A 16,831-nucleotide genomic window follows, 5' to 3' on the forward strand; every position below is an offset into this window, starting at 1 on the left:
GTCAAACTCTCTCAAATAGCACTTCGGACAGCCAATGGCCGATACCAGTCAATTGAGTAGGCAGGAGAAGAGGTGGGGAATATTTGCCTTTCTTCAGTGGCTTGAAAGAATAAAGGAGAATTAGCTATAAAGAAAAAAGATATAATTGAGGACTATACACATTTAAAGCAAATGACTTAAGGTTTGCTTACTTGTGTTGTGGAAGAAGGTTTCACTCATCCACTTCAAAATGGAGTTGATAGAATTGTGACTCAGATGACATTAAGTTGAAAGCCAGATTTGGCACATGTTCTACTGCTGTTTAATCCCTGATAGAAGTGTTACTATATGAGTTGGCATTTTACAAAATGGATTCAGCAATACCATAAGTGCCTCCTCTTCCTCTCCTCTCTAAAATTTTTCTTTTATCATATCAAATCACTTAAGAATAGTTATTTCTTCTTTGAACTGTTTTATATCTATATCTATCTCTATATCTATATCTATCTCTATATCTATATATTTATATATAAATATAATATATATATCTATATAAATATATAGATATAGAGATAGAGATGAGATAGAGATAGAGATAGAGATACAGATAGAGATAGAGATAGAGATAGATATAGATATAGATATAGATATATCTGGTTCATTCCACTCTTTGTAACCTTACATCTGGACTACTATAGGAGCCTAGGAGCCTCTTTAATTGATCTGTTTCCCCAATCCCTTCCCAGGGCAAATTGTCTTGTTCAAAGGTACCAAGTCAAGCTTTCAAAAACAATACTTTGATCATTTTACTTCCCCACACAACCATCACTGATTACCGAGTGTTGGCATAATCACCGAATCACAGTTGTTGTCATCATCATTCACAACTGATGAGGATTTAACCTGCCAGCCATTGAGCTAAGTACCTTTAAAATATGTTATCTTATTTACATTTTTTAAATGTTTATTCCTTTTTGAGAGACAGAGAGAGACAGGGCATGAGCAGGAGAGGGGCAAAGAGAGAGGGAGACACAGAATCCGAAGCAGGCTCCAGGCTCTGAGCTGTCAGCACAGAGCCTGACGCGGAGCTCAAACCTACGAATCGTGAGATCATGACCTGAGCCAAAATCACACGCTTACCCGACTAAGTCACCGACTGAGCCACCGAGGCACCTCTCAAATATTTTATCTTATTTAGTATCAACCCAACTATATATGGTAACCCTATTTTTTTCCCTTTTTTTCACTGCTTAATTCAGCTGATGTCTTAATTTGAGGTTACTCGTTGCCCCAAGGTAGACCCCAAATGGATGAATGCTTAACGGCCACAAATTCCTCCTATTGCTATATATATGCATACCCCTTCGTTGCAGTTATCTCCGAAAGGTAAAGTCTATTTCTCCACCTCCTTAAATCTGGGCCGCCATGTGACTGGCTTTGCTCCACCATCAAATGCAGTGGAGATGAGGTTGTTGAGACCCAGGGCCTAGGCCTCAAAACTTGCAACTTCTCTGCTATCTTGGAATACTGTCCTGAAGTGCCATGTTAGGGAAAGCCATCCTTAGCTACTACACAACGAAAGGCCACAAGAAGGAGAGTTGAGTCTTCTCAGGCAACATCCAGCACTACTTATCCGCCAGATAAGTAGGTGAGGCTAGAATCTTCTAGCTGAACAGACCCTCCAACTGAATATAGCCACATGAAAGTAACCCTACGTTTATGGGTAAGGAAAATGAGGCAATGAGTGATTTAGACAATACTACACACTATTAAGAAGAAGAACTAAGATTTCAATCCAAACAATATGCCTTCCAGAACCCATGCATGAGACTACTAAAAAGTGTTACTTCCCCCTAGGAAATAATTTTTTGGCTCTCTAGAATTTGATACCTTCCAGATTTATCTACAATTACATAAAGCATCTTTTCTCAAAGAAATAAGGTCATACATTCTATACATTTCTGAGTCAACCCGTAAAACCCAGAAGCACAGAACTGTTGCAGCATGGTGAGGAAATCTTCAACCAACATACTTCCACTATCTAGAGCAGATGCTCCAGCAGGTAAAGCTGAAGTCAGGATGGCACAGAAGAGGAAAAGCCAGTCTCCCAGCTAAGTAAGAATACATTCAGGGCCTCAAGACCTCTCCTCTTCTTCATTTAAGCAGACACTTCCTATACCATGAAATTAACTTATTTTGTTACCTCAATTCAGATTTTTCTTCTTCTTGCCCTTAATGCAGAAGAGTAGACTATATCTCAATTTGCTGAAATTTATCCCTTGCATTACATTTTAATTTGCACATTTGTGCCTTATTGCCCCAACAGGAACTTCAATTTCTGTAAAACCAGGTCTTTATTTTCCTTTAAAATTCTTAAATTATTTGCTCACAAAAATAGCCTGAATGCACATAAAGCGTATAAAGCTAATCATTCCACAATTTAAAAACTAAATGAAAACTTTAAAATGGAAATTTTATTATATACACATTAACGTATATACCTTACTTGTATTATTAAGCCACCCACCTTGGATCTGAAATCTATAAAAATAACAAAAATGAGAACTATCAATACCAAGAAACACTACTTAGACAAATTTGCCTTGAGAAATATATAAAAGAACACAGAATAACAGAGCTTGTAATAGGAATAGTTCTAAGGGGCAAATATCCAAAATATATTAAAAAACCCATGTAACTCAACACCAAAAAAATATGATTTTTAAAATGAACACAGGCACAATATGGATAGATCTAGAGAGTATAATCCTAAGCAAAATAAGCCAGAAAAAGACAAATACCATATGATTTCACCCATATGTGGAATTTAAGAAACAAAACAAAACAAATAAAAGAAAAAAAAGAGACAAACCAAAACAGACTCTTAAACTATAGAGAACAAACAGATGGTTACCAGAGGGGAGCGGGTGGGGGAAGGGTGCAAGGGGTTAAAAATACACTTATCTTGATGAGCACTAAGTAATATATGGAGCTGCTGAATCACTACATTGTACACCTGAAACTAATATAACAATGTATATTAACTATATTGGAATTAAATTTTTAAAAAATGAACATAGGACCTTGAATAGGCATTTTTCCAAAGAAGACATACGGATGACCAACAGACACATGAAAAGGCATTCGACATCATTAATTATCAGGGAAATGAAAATCAAAATCAAAATGAGTTATCACCTCATACCAATTAGAATGGCTAATATAAAAAAGACAACACATAACAAGCGTTGGCCAGGATATGGAGAAAATGGAAACCTCGTGCACCATTGCTGGGAAAGTAAACTGCTGCAGCTACTATGAAAAACAGTATGGAGGTTTCTCAAAAAATTAAAAATAGAAATACCATACAACCCAGTAATTCCACTTCTTGGTATTTACCCAAAGAAAACAGAAACACTAATTCAAAAAGATATATGCACTCCTATGTTTGTTGCAGCATTATTTACAATACCCAAGATATGGAAGCAACCTAAGTGTCCATTGATAGGTGAATGGATAAAGATGTGGTATGTATATTTACATACACACTCAGCCAGAAAAATATAATGAATTCTTGCCATTTGCAACAACATAGATGGGCCTAAGTGAAATAAGTCAGAGTCACATACCATATGATTTCACATATATGTAGAATCTAAAAAACAAAACAAATGAACAAATGAAACCAAAAATGATGTAAACATACAGAGAACAAACTGATGGTTGCCATTGGGAAAGGGAGTGGGAAGAATAAGTAAAATGGGTGAAGGGAGAAAAATAAATACAAGGTAGATAAATAAAATACAGAAATAGTTCTTCCTTATTTCATAAGGGTTATATTTATTCTTTTTAAAAAAAAATTTTATATTCATTTTTGAGAGAGCACGAGCAAGCGAGAGAACAAGTGGGGCAGGGCATAGAGAGGGAGACACAGAATCTGAAGCAGGCTCCAGGCTCTGAGCTGTCAGCACAGAGCCCAGTGTGGGGCTCAAATTCATGAACCACGAGATCATGACCTGAGCAGAAGTCGGACGTTTAACTGACTGAGCCACCCAGGTGCCCCTAATATTTATTCTTAATTATAAATTTTACCTCAATTTGCAAATATGTTAGGCCTACAACAGCTGTTACCATAAATATATATGAAATGGTTCTTAGTTTGCATGTTAAAATGAAAAATGAAAAAAATTCTCCTGTTCATAACAGTTTCCCATCCAGCACATGCCATAGTCCTATGTGACTATTTTATATTTAATTTACTACTTGTGTAGGACTTCTCATAATGAAAATAGCATTCTTTAGATTGACAAGATCATTGCTAAATAGTTTACCAGAGATTAGCAGGGTCACCTAGAGACAACACAGGTTAGTTATATTTGCAAAAAGGCAAGGAGAAAAAAAGAAAAAAAAAATACTAAGTTAGAAAACTTAAAGATTACTATGGGTAAGCAGGACCCTTACATGAGAGCACTAGACACCAAGGGGATGGGAGACACCATAGAGGAAAAGGGATGACAGAAGACAGGTTAGGTCCCACAAATAAAGTTTCATGTATTTAAAAATTTTGCCTAGGTAACATATTGATATTTACAGTACAGTGATCTATAATTTGTACCCAAGGAGCTGTAAGTATTAATGGGGAAGAAATAATCACCACCACTGCCAGTCCCAAATATGGAAAGTGGTTGGGAGCATAACCAAATAAACTTTGGGCTTTTCAACCACCTCCTTTCCCTATTCCCAGGCAAACCATCTATACTTTTATCAGTTTCATATAAAATAACCTCTAATCTAACCAACTGAATAAATTTATCAGTTTATTCTTGCTCACTTATTTTTACTAAAATCTTAAAATAAAATAAAATCACTACTCTAACTTAGAATTCTTGTTATGATTAGCACCCTATATATACTATTTATGCCCAATTACCCACAGCCTGTTTCTATAGAAAACTGTACCCAGAATTGTAACCTTGGATGACAGAAACCTCTGTCCTTTTATCCTAGTGGGACAGAGAACTCCCCTGACAGGAGTTCATCAGGGTGGTTCCTGCTAACCAAAGGCTGAGACACTAACAAGGTAGGGCCTAAGGTTGCATGGTGATTGATACTCTTATAAAGAAGAGGCTGAAGAACCATATTATGGCCAAATAGTGTTTTTCTTTAATTCTTAATTAAAAGTGAAATTGTACTTTAAAGCAAGCTTGTGGCTACATTTACATTTTAAGACTTATACTAGAGTATTATTCTGGAAAACACATTCATATCTATGTCTGTCAATGCGTTTTCCCGAATCTGAAGATATTTCTATACTTTAGATAGATCAAGCAGTATTATATCAAGCATAAAAAGGCATAGATTCTCTAAGGATAGTTTCTTAGTAATGAATAAAGATTAGACAGAAAAATATGTGATTCAGCTAGAAGAAGAAGGTCAAAAAAAAAAAAAATAGCTTTAGAAACTACATGGATTTTAACAACTGTTGCTATGGGCTGAGATTTCACAGGAAGGAGTTTTACTGAAGTTCATAAAAGAAATAGTGTTAAGATTCAGTCTTAACATTTAAAAGAAAATTACAAAATTGTATTCCCATTTATTTTAATTAAAAAGTTGTTTTAACGTTTATTTTTGAGAGTGAGAGAGAGAGAGTGAGCATGAGTGGGGGAGGGGCAGAGAGAGAGAGGTCAAACCAAGAGAGAGAGAGGAAGGGAAGGAGGGAGGCAGACACAATCTGAAGAAGGTTCCAGGCGGGGCGCCTGGGTGGCGCAGTCGGTTAAGCGTCCGACTTCAGCCAGGTCACGATCTCGCTGTCCGGGAGTTCGAGCCCCGCGTCAGGCTCTGGGCTGATGGCTCGGAGCCTGCAGCCTGTTTCCGATTCTGTGTCTCCCTCTCTCTCTGCCCCTCCCCCATTCATGCTCTGTCTCTCTCTGTCCCAAAAATAAATAAAAAACGTTGAAAAAAAAAAATTAAAAAAAAAAGAAGGTTCCAGGCTCTGAGGTGTCAGCATAGAGCCAGATGTGGTGCTTGAACCCATGAACCTTGAGATTATGACCTGAGCCGAAGTTGGACGCTTAACCAACTGAGCCACTGAGGTGCCCCTCCTCTTATTTTTTTAAATGTTTATTTTTTTTATTTTGAGAGAGAAAGCAAGAGAGCATAAGCAGGGAAGGGGCAAAGAGAGAGGGAGAGAGAGAATCCCAGGCAGGCTCCGTGCTGCCAACACAGAGCCCGATGAGATCATGACCTGAGCCAAAACCAAGAATCAGATGCTTAACCAACTGAGCCACCCAGGTGCTCCTTACTTCCATTTATTTAAATAGTGCTAAATATGTGTATTTTTGCATTCTAGGTGCACTTCAGTTTCCCAATATAAAATGGGGTACATTAAATAAGAAATAAATGTAAAGCATTTATAAGTTAAAACAATGCCTTGCACATAATTCCTTAATAAATATTAGCTATGATTATTTGACATTCTCATTAGAGACGGGTATTGAAAAAATGGCAAAATCACAAAAAAATATATACTAATTTATGCTTTTTATTAATTTTGCCCAGCAAAGGAATCATAACCTCTGAAAACAAGGATTCTAAATAATCATTTCAATTCTTACACCTTTATTTCTTTCATCTTTATTGTTCTGGCAGAAAAAGTAGTGTAACCGTTGCCTGTAGAAATGTGGAGGATAAAGAGGGTACATAATGAACTCATAGATCTGGCTAAGGAGGTTTCTAGGCAGAATTTTCGAAGTACCAATTGGTTTCATTTAGTTGCCTAAGATAAATTATGGATGTAATAGGGCGAGCTCAAAAAGGAGCTGGTAAGTTTTCAAACAGTTTAGAGGAAATACAGAACCAAGACTTGCTGGTTCAAACAGTAAGATTGTTGCTGGTTTCTGGCCACTCCAGAGAGCAAAAGGTTCACACGCAACAAAGAAATGATACCAATTCAAAGACCAAACCCAGGAAACTTTGCCAGTAAAACTGGCCTCAGTATCAAGATCTCACAGGTGAGACTGCAAGACTCTTTGTTAAGACCTTAAAAGGTTTGAGGCATGCTGATAAATCCTGGCATCTAGATAAGAAGGTTTCTAAGATTTTTTTTTCTTGCAAGATTTTTAAGTAATCTCTATACCCAACACGGGGCTTGAATTTATAGCTCCAAGATCAAGAGTCTCATGCTCTATGGACTGAGCCAGTCAGGTGCCCCAAAGGTTTCTAAGAATCTTAAAGGTGTTTCTCAATGATCTTCTCAGCTAGCCGAAAGTGCTTCTAAGGATCCTAAGGGTATTGTCCCCCTGCACCACACAAAGTCCAAAATGAGAAGGACCTTTCTTGAAAAGATTTATAGATATGACTTTTGTTCAGCAGAGTTTATTTTCATGCGATACATAAAGAGTCTACAAAGTTTCAAGGACTTGAACTCAGATTAAGAAATAGTTCAAAATTAAAAGGACTTTGGGCCTTCAGCTTTTTTCAGTCAGTGACATGCTGAGAAAACACACATGCAAAAAGGGTTTAAAAACTGTAATATTTGTTTATTTTTCAGAGACAGAGGCAGTGTGCAAGTGGGGGAGGGGCAGAGAGAGGGAGACACAGAATCTGAAGCAGGCTCCAGGCTCTGAGCTGTCAGCACAGACCTGACGCAGGGCTCAAACTCATGAACCATAAGATCATGACCTGAGCCAAAGTTGGATGCTTAACCAACTGAGCCACCCAGGAGCCCCCAAAAGGGGATCTTTTGTATGGAAAAGAAAAAATGACAGAGAATGTAGTCAAGAGCCCAGAGGGCAGACACAGCAGCCACAAAGAACCACTTCCAGAGAAACAGACCCACATCAACAAACCTGTAACATGTGCCTAATTCTGTATTTCAGAACTGCTCTATTCCTCCCATTCCCCATCTGAGCAGACTGTCTATTCTGATTATCACCTGTCTCACTATTGTATGTTGGGTATGTGTAAAGCAAGTAATAATATTAGTTCACAATAGTCTTTTAATCCAGAGGAGCCATACTTGAGCTATACCCAAAGAACCACACATGATGGACCTACACCTAAAAAGTCTAATTTCAGGGATGCCTGGTGGGCTCAGTCGATAGAGCATGTGATTCTTGATCTCCAGGTCATGAGTTTGAGCCCCACATTAGTAGAGTTTACCTAGGAAAATAAAATAGAAAAACTAAAAAAAAACAAAGTCTCAATTCAGGTACCTGACCATCATTTAATATGATAAAATTCAGGACTTTTAAGCCTGAGCTTAATGAGGTAACAAGATGAGACACAGGGATCTTCAGGAAAAAGATTATGTGATTTTTACATATGAGAGGTCAATAAATAGGAACCAGAAATGAACTATAGTAGTTAGCCTCCACTGATGGCTTCCAATGAACCATGTCTCCCTCCTGGTATTCTAGCCCTTGAATAGTCCCTCCCATATTAAATCTCACACTGATTTGCTTTACCTAAGAAATTGAACAAAAAAGCTCTATCTTAGTTCTAGGCCTAAGTCTTAAGAAGAACTGGCAGCTTTCATATTTGCATTTTGGAGAGGCTGAGCCACCATGTAAAACTACTCTGCTAAAGAAACCATGGGAAAGTCCACATGGAAAGGCCTGAGACTACATAAAAAAGAAAAAGAAGCCCAGATCACCAGTCCATTCAAGCCTCCAAATGATTCCGATTCATCACCATCTTATTACAACTGCATGAGAGACCTTAGACAAGACTGAAAGAACCATTCAGGCAATTCACAGAATTATGAAAAATAATTGTTTTAAATCACTAAATTTTAGAATAGTGTATTATGTAACAGTAGATCATAAAAATAAAAAAGGATGGGGTAACTCTGAAGGTGTAGCAGGGGACCCATGCCCACTTCTATGATGAAGAACATACCTAACATAACATTTTACATATGTATATACCTGGTAACCACATCACCACTTCGATCAACATATGAAGCAGTTCCAACCACCCAGAAACCTCGGTTACATCCTTTGCTGATCAACTCCCATCCTCCATACAAAAGTCACCACAACTCTAATTTATATTACCACCAGTTAAGTTTTGTCTGTATTTATCAGAGACTATGTACTCTTTCCTTTCACTCAACATAATGTCTGGGAGATACATATTTTTGTATCAGTAGTCCATCTTTTTTATTGCTATATGTATATACAACACAATTCTGCTGATGGGACATTGAGACTGCTTTCTGTTTGGGGCTTTAATGAGTAAAGCTGTTGTGATCATTCTTAACACAAGTATTTTTGTGTACATAAGTATTCATTTCTCTGAGGAAAGTTCCTAAAAGTGGATTTGCTATTAGAAGGGTAGGCGTATGTAGTGGTATCTTGTTGTAATTTTAATTGCATTTCCTTGATGAGTAATGATTTTAAAAACATTTTCATATGTGTATTGGCCATTTGGATATCCTCTTTTATGAAAGATCTGTTCATAACTTATGCCTTTCTTTTTTACCTAAAAGAAGTTCTTGTGGTAAAATACACATAAAATTTATGATTTTGACCATTTTAAAGTGTACAACTCTGGGACACCTGGGTGGCTCAATTGGTTGAGCACTGGACTCTTGGTTTCAGCTCAGGTCATGATCTCGCAGTTTGTGGGTTCGAGCCCCACAAGTGCAGAGCCTGCTTGGGAGTCTCTCTCTCTTTCTGCCCCTCTGCTGCTCATATGCTCTCGTTCTTTCTCAAAATAAACATTTTCAAAAAGTGTACAAATGTTTATGCCTATTTTTAATTGGACTGTTGGTCTTTTTCTTGTTTTATTAGTTTAAAATGCATATATATGTGTGTGTGTGTGTGTGTGTATATATATATATATTCAAGATAAAAATCTTTTTCTTCAGTGTATACTTTGACTTTCTTAATGCTACCTTTTATATAAATAAGGTAATAATTTTAACAGAGTCTAAATTAATTTTTTCTTTTATTGTTGTTTGTGTCCTGATTAAGAAAGACAGGAAGGTATTTTCCTATGTTTTTTTCTAGCTTTAATGTTTTCCTCTCACCTTCAGGTCTATGAGTCACCATTTTTTTTTCTTTTTCTTTTTTTTTTTAGGGTAGTACATATTTGTAGCTGAGTAGGTAGCTCTCTTGCCTATTTCCTGCCTATAAAATTTTCGGGATCCAATAACTTTCTTTCATCCAGTCTGTGCCCTTTTTAGTCTAAGCTGATACTGTTTTTGTTAATATAAAATTCTCAAAAACCTTGTTATGTCAAGATGATCCATGTCATTAGACAAGAGGGTGCCCTCCAGGTCTTTTATGGATAGCCTTATCTTTATTCTTTGACTTCTGCTAAGATGGTTGATTGGATCTGTGAGTAGGTCCTATGCCTAATCTCTTCAGGAAAAGTCTGTCCAGCCACACCCCCTGAATTCTCTCCAAGACAGAGTACACGGTTTTTGTTTGGTTTTGGCAACAGAATGAAAACTTTCCAAATTATCAATTTCTGCTTCCTTTTTGGTTAACAATTGCTTCCTCAACTTATCCATTTCTTCTAATATTTTACTATAAATAGCAAGAAGAAACTACACTGTAAATTCCATACTTTGATGATTCCATACTTTGACTCAGCCACCCTGGTGTCCCTGAATTTTCCTTTTTATAAAGACATCAGTCATATGGGATTAGGGCTCATCCCAATAACCTCATCTTAACTAATTATATCTACAACAACCCTTTTTCCAAATAGGCTCAAATTCTGAAATACTAGGGGTTAGCACTTCAACATATAAATTCTGATGGACACAAATGAATCCATAATATTCATAGATACCAAGAGTTAGGGTATGGACAGGTTTTTTTGTGGGGAGACACAATTATGCCCACTAGTTTTTTTGTGTGTGTGTGTTTTTTTTTTCTTTCAACACTTTGAATATTTCATTCTACTCTCTGCTTACATGGTTTCTGATGAGAAGTCAGCTGCAATTCTTATACTTGTTCTTCTATAGGTAAGAGTCTTTGTTTTTATTTTTGTTTTTCATCTGCCTTTCTTCAAGATTTTCTGTCTTTGGTCTTCTGCAGTTTGAATATGTTATACCTAAATGTTTTATTTTTTGTTACTTCTGTTGTTTTTTAGGTATTTATCCTGCTTGATGTTCTCCTGCTTGAGTTTTCTGGATATATGGTTTGGTGCTGGTCATTAACTTTATAGAATTCTCATGTATTATTACTCCAAATATTTTTTTGCTCCATTCTTTTTCTCTTCCTTGTTCCAACTACATATCTGATAGACCTTCTGAAATTACCCCAAAGTTCTTGAATGGGCTATTCTGTTTTTGCATTCATTTTTCTCTTTGCATTTCAGTTTGCAAAGCTTCAGTTTGACTTACCCAAGCTTGCTGATTCTTTCCTCAGCCATGTCCAGTCTATAGATGAGGCCATGAAATGAATGCTTCATTTAGGTTACAGTGTTTTTGATTTCTAGCATTTACTTTTGATTCTTAAAAGTTTACATCTCTCTGCTTACATTACCCATATATTCTTACCTGTTTTCTACTTAAATCTATTAAAGACTTTAATGTATTAATCACACTTATTTAAGAGAATTTCAATATCTTTGTCATATTTGAGCCTGGTTCTTTTTTTTTTAATATTAAAAAATTTTTTTTGATGTTTATTTTTGAGAGAGAGAGAGAGAGAGAGAGAGAGAGAGAGAAGCATGAGTGGGGGAGAGAGAGAAGAACACACAGAATGTGAAACAGGCTCCAGGCTCCAAGCTGTCAGCACACAGCCTGATGCAGGGCTTGAACTCACAAACTGTGAGATCATGACCTGAGCCCAAGTCGGATGCTTAACTGACTGAGCCATCCTGGCACCCCTGTGAGCCTGGTTCTGATGGCTTCCTTGTCTTGTCAGAGTGTGTTTTTCCTAGCATGCCTTGTAATTTTTGTTGAAAGCTGGATATGATGTATCAGGTCATAGGACTGGAGGTAAACAGAATGTGTGTGTTGTTTTTTTTTTTTTTTTTTTTCAGTAATCTATACCCAACATAGGGCTTGAACTCACAACCTGGAGATCAACAGCTGCATGCTCCACCATCTGAGCCAGCCAGGTGCTCTGATGTAAAGAGAATTTTACTGTGAAGCATTACATTAATCTGGCTAAGAGTCGGCGGTGTTTAATGGCTAATATAGTTGTAGGTGCCAGAGGCCTCAAAATTCCTCTAGTGTCTTTGTCTCCCTGTTAATTTTTGACTTCTTCAGCACTCCTCCTCAGACAAAGTCTATGCTTTGCAGCTGTACCCTACTGTTATAGTACCAGAAACTTGTTGGTATGGTGGTAAAGTGTGAGAAAAAGGAAGCATACAAGGGGTGCCTGGCTGGCTCAGTCAGTAGAGCCTGTGACTCTTGATCAGGGTCATGAGTTCATGCCTCATGTTGGGCATGGAGCCTACTTTAAAAAAAAAGGGGGTGGTGGTGCTTGGGTCACTCAGTCGGTTAAGCACCCAACTTTGGCTCAGGTCATGATCTCATGGTTTGTGGGTTCCAACCCCACGTTGGACTCTGTGATGACAGCTCGGAGCCTGGTGCCTGCTTTGGATTCTGTGTCTCCCTCTCTCTGCCCCTCCCCTGCTCATGCTCTGTCCCTCTCAGTCTCAAATATAAATAAAACATTAAAAAAAATTTTTTTAAAGAAAAAAGAACAAAAGGAAGCCCACCTACTACAGTAGCATAATGTACTATATTCTTACAATTAAATCGTCTTTTAGTGGGTCTACTTAAACAAGTGTTTCTTATTTTCTACACTCATTGCCTCTATAGGGGGGCAGCAGTAGGAAAATGCTTTTCTCCCAGGCAAAGTTAAGACTTTACTGAAGTCTTTCCACTGGAAGAAAAAGCTGTGTTACAGACAATGCTCTGAACTCATTTCATAAAAGTTATCTCTTCCCTTTCCATACTTAAGCCACTAAGGATTCTTCTTAGCTCTTCATTATGAGAACCTTGTGGGGTCGTAGAAGTAAAGCCCATGAAAGTGTTGGGGGGGGGGGGACTTTTAAGACAGGAGTACCTAGGAGTTTTTTAATCTCAAGGTAATCCACACTCAGCCTCAAATAATTCATCAAAGTTACCATGTAAGTGTTCCTAACAGTTTAGTTAATGGTTACTGTGGCTTCTGCTCTAGGAGAGCACATCTTGGCTGTAGCTCTCTGAAGTTGCTTTTCTCTCCATATTTCAGGGTGGCAATTTGTCCCATAGCCTTAATTCTTTGATGGGACCATGGAAAAGCAGTGATTTTCAGTTTGTTCACCTTTCTCTTACTGTAAGGGTAGCAGTGATGACTTCCAGGGTCCTTATGTGCTGGAGCTGAAACCAGAAGTCTTCCTAATGTCTTTACTAGTATGATTTTTTTTCTCTGCAATTTATACATGTAGTTGTTGCAATGAAAGTGAGGATCAGCCAATTACTATATGCTACGTAGTAGCAGAGGACTCCTACTTCTCCATTGTCTTTATATAAGCTTTTTACAGCCAGTACTCTGCTAGAGAGTTAAGGGCTATAAAAAGTAATTTAAATAATTATTTTCTCAACTCTGCCAAGGATGCTACATGGCTAGTACCATTCTACATGCGCAGGAGTTAATTTATTACATAAAATGGATGCCTTAGCCACTTTATCCCTTAATATTTCAATGTGCATTTCTTAAAATAAGGATATTTTCTTACGTAATGGCAAAACAGTTACCACATTTAATATTGATACAGTGATACAATATTTTTATATAATCTACCATAGTACAACAGTACAGTTTTCTTAATACCCAAGAAGCCCCCTTCTCTCCCCCCTCCCAAGATAATTCTAAACTGGATCAAATATTTCTTTAACTGTCATATATCTTTTTAAACTCTCTTTTAATCTAAAATATTCCCTTAGTCTTTCTTGCCTTTCACAACATTGACTTTTTAAAAAGAATACAGGTTAGCTGGGGCACCTGGGTGGCTCAATCAGCTAAGCGTCTGGCTCTTGACCTCGGCTCAGGTTGCGATCTCATGGTTCATGAGTTCAAGCTCTGCATCGGGAGCCACACTGACAGTGTGGAGCCTGCTTGGGATTCTCTCTCTCCCTCTCTCTCTTCCCCTCCCTGCTTGTGCTCTCTTTCTCTCTCAAAATAAAAAAATAAACTTAAAAAAAATTGTTAAAAAAAAAAAAAGAATACAGGCCAGTTTTCACAATTTCTTAACAACATGTTGCTGATTTTGGCTTTGTCTAATATTTCCTTATAATTATATTCAGGCCATGCATCCCTGGCCAAAATACTCCATAGCGATACTGTATCCTTTTCGTAGGCTGTGTTAGTTTTGACCACCTATTGATGACTCTTGCCCAACCAGTCTTTACTATGATTACTGCAATAATTCTCTACCTGGGCTCACTCCACATTTATTAATCAGCAACCTACTATACAGAAAAGTCCTTCCTTTTTCCTTTTTATCTATCGATCTAACAGTAGTATGGACTCATGGTTTCCTATTTCTTCAATGGTTCACTACTGTCCTTAGTTATTTTGATGCTCAAATAGCCCTAAATTTGGCCAGCAGCACAGCCTCTTCAAACTACCTTTTGGGTTCTTTTGACATGCCCATCATTTTTTTTTTTTTTTTTTTTTGTAATATTTCTTTGCCTTCTGGTAACTTTGAGATGTTCCAGGCTCATCTTACACCTTCTGTTCCCCGTGTCTGGAGATTGACCATTTCTCCAAAGATCCCTGTTTCCTCTCAGTAGGGAATAGTATTAGAAAACAAGAATGAGGGCCATATGTACTCACTGCTGTCAGGGTAAGTACAAGTCTAGACCAGTCATATCCAATTTGGTAGCCAGTATCCATATGTGGCTATTTAAATCAAAATAGATAAAATTAAAAGTTCAGTCCCTCAGTTGCACTAGCCACATTTCATGTGCTAAATGTATTTAGTTTCTACCATATTGGACAGAACAAGTATTCACAGAACATTCCCATCATTACAAGAAAATTCTAGCCTGGGTGGCGCAGTCGTTAAGCGTCCGACTTCAGCCAGGTCACGATCTCGCGGTCCGGGAGTTCGAGCCCCGCGTCGGGCTCTGGGCTGATGGCTCAGAACCTGGAGCCTGTTTCCGATTCTGTGTCTCCCTCTCTCTCTGCCCCTCCCCCGTTCATGCTCTGCCTCTCTCTGTCCCAAAAATAAATAAACTTTGAAAAAAAAAATTAAAAAAAAAAAAAAAAAAGAAAATTCTATTGGACATTACATACTAAGATCCCTTCACAAAGCAAATTGAGGACACAAACACATACACACACTCATTCTCATTCTTCACTACCTTTTAAATAACCTCTTATATCCATTACATTAATTCTTTCACACATTAAACAATTATTTAGGGGCACCTGGGTGGCTCTGCAGGTTAAACGTCTGACTCTTAATTTTGGCTCAGGTCATGATCTCATGGTCGTGAGATCAAGCCCTGTGTTGGGTTCTGTGCTGACAGCACAGAGACTGTCTGGGATTCTCTCGCTCCTACTCCCTCTGCCCCTCCCCTGCTCTTGCTCGTGTGCCCTTTTTCTCTCGTGCACGCACTTGCTCTCTCTCAAAAAAATTAAGCAATTATATATTGATCATATGTTATAGGGACAGTTACTATTCAAAGCTCTGTAGGGTCAGAAATATATACTCTCTATTCTCTAAGAACTTGTAATGAGAAGACAGAAAAATAAATGATTATTAAAAATGGACTATTTTCATAACATAAGGTATTTGTTGTATTAATATCCCACTACAGGGATGTCAAGGAAGCCTTCTGGAGAGAAAGGACATTTATTAAGTTTAGAAAGGCAAATAACTATTTTCCTGGCAATTTGGAGGATAAATTAGGGGTGGGGGCATTTTCTATTTTCCATCATTTTCTCATCTCTGTTTCTATTAAATTCTTTCTCTACCTCTCCTATGACTTTTCAAAATTCTGTTTATCTTTCAAAACCCATATTTTATGATGCATTTCTGAATACTTCTAACCAGATAAGCCCCTTCCCTCAATCCCCAAATATAGTGTCTTTACGGATTTCAAAAGCACAAAAGATTTGGTCTATTTCTGGCATTATTGATACACTGGGTAAGAACACGGGCTTTGGAATCAGACTTATTGCTTACTAGGTGTGTGACCTTGGGTAAATTACTTAATCTCTCTGCACTTCAACTTTTGTATCTAAAGAGGGGATTAACAATACTGCATGGTTATATTTTGAGATAATAATAAATAATAATGTATTGAAAATACTTGGCATTGTGAATGGAATATGATAAAGTATATGGTCTACCAGTAACAATAATGTGACACTTGTTTCTTCATTTGTTTGCTGTACAAAGGCCCATGTTTACAATGTCAGGGTATATGAAGTATTCCAGCAACATCTAGCAAATCTCCAAAATTACTCAAGCAAATTCCTTCCAGTCAGAATATTTTGGCATAGTCATATGCTCAATATTTTAGACAATTCTACTTATAATTCTGAAATTACAAAATCAATTTCAAAAATACTACTTATTGTTTACAGCATCTTTAAAAATAAAAATAAAATATGATTTTGTATATAAAAACTTTAAATAAAAATATTTTCCTATTTGGTTGATTACATAGAATTTCTTAAAATTCTGAAACAAACCTAAGTTTTAAAAAAATATTTTCAAGTTGGGAAATAGTAATAAAATCTAAACTACTTAAATGGTAAAAATCAATGTATTAATAAAAACTAATTTGTCAGAATGCACATTTCTATTTAAAATTGGAGCCTATAAAACCAAATTTAAAATTGGTTTCTAATGAAACAAGCATCTTGATTTTTATACAAATATA

The 16,831-nt window shown here is 37.0% G+C and overlaps 1 protein-coding gene across 5 annotated transcripts in view; it reads right to left on the reverse strand.

Moving 5' to 3' along the window:
- KANSL1L (KAT8 regulatory NSL complex subunit 1 like) overlaps nucleotides 1–16,831 on the reverse strand; it is a 132,513-nt gene that overhangs the window by 43,929 nt on the left and 71,753 nt on the right. The gene's annotated exons all lie outside the window — the stretch shown is intronic.

Source organism: Prionailurus bengalensis, chromosome C1, assembly GCF_016509475.1.
Source record: "Prionailurus bengalensis isolate Pbe53 chromosome C1, Fcat_Pben_1.1_paternal_pri, whole genome shotgun sequence".
In the NCBI taxonomy this organism is placed as follows: domain Eukaryota; kingdom Metazoa; phylum Chordata; class Mammalia; order Carnivora; family Felidae; genus Prionailurus; species Prionailurus bengalensis.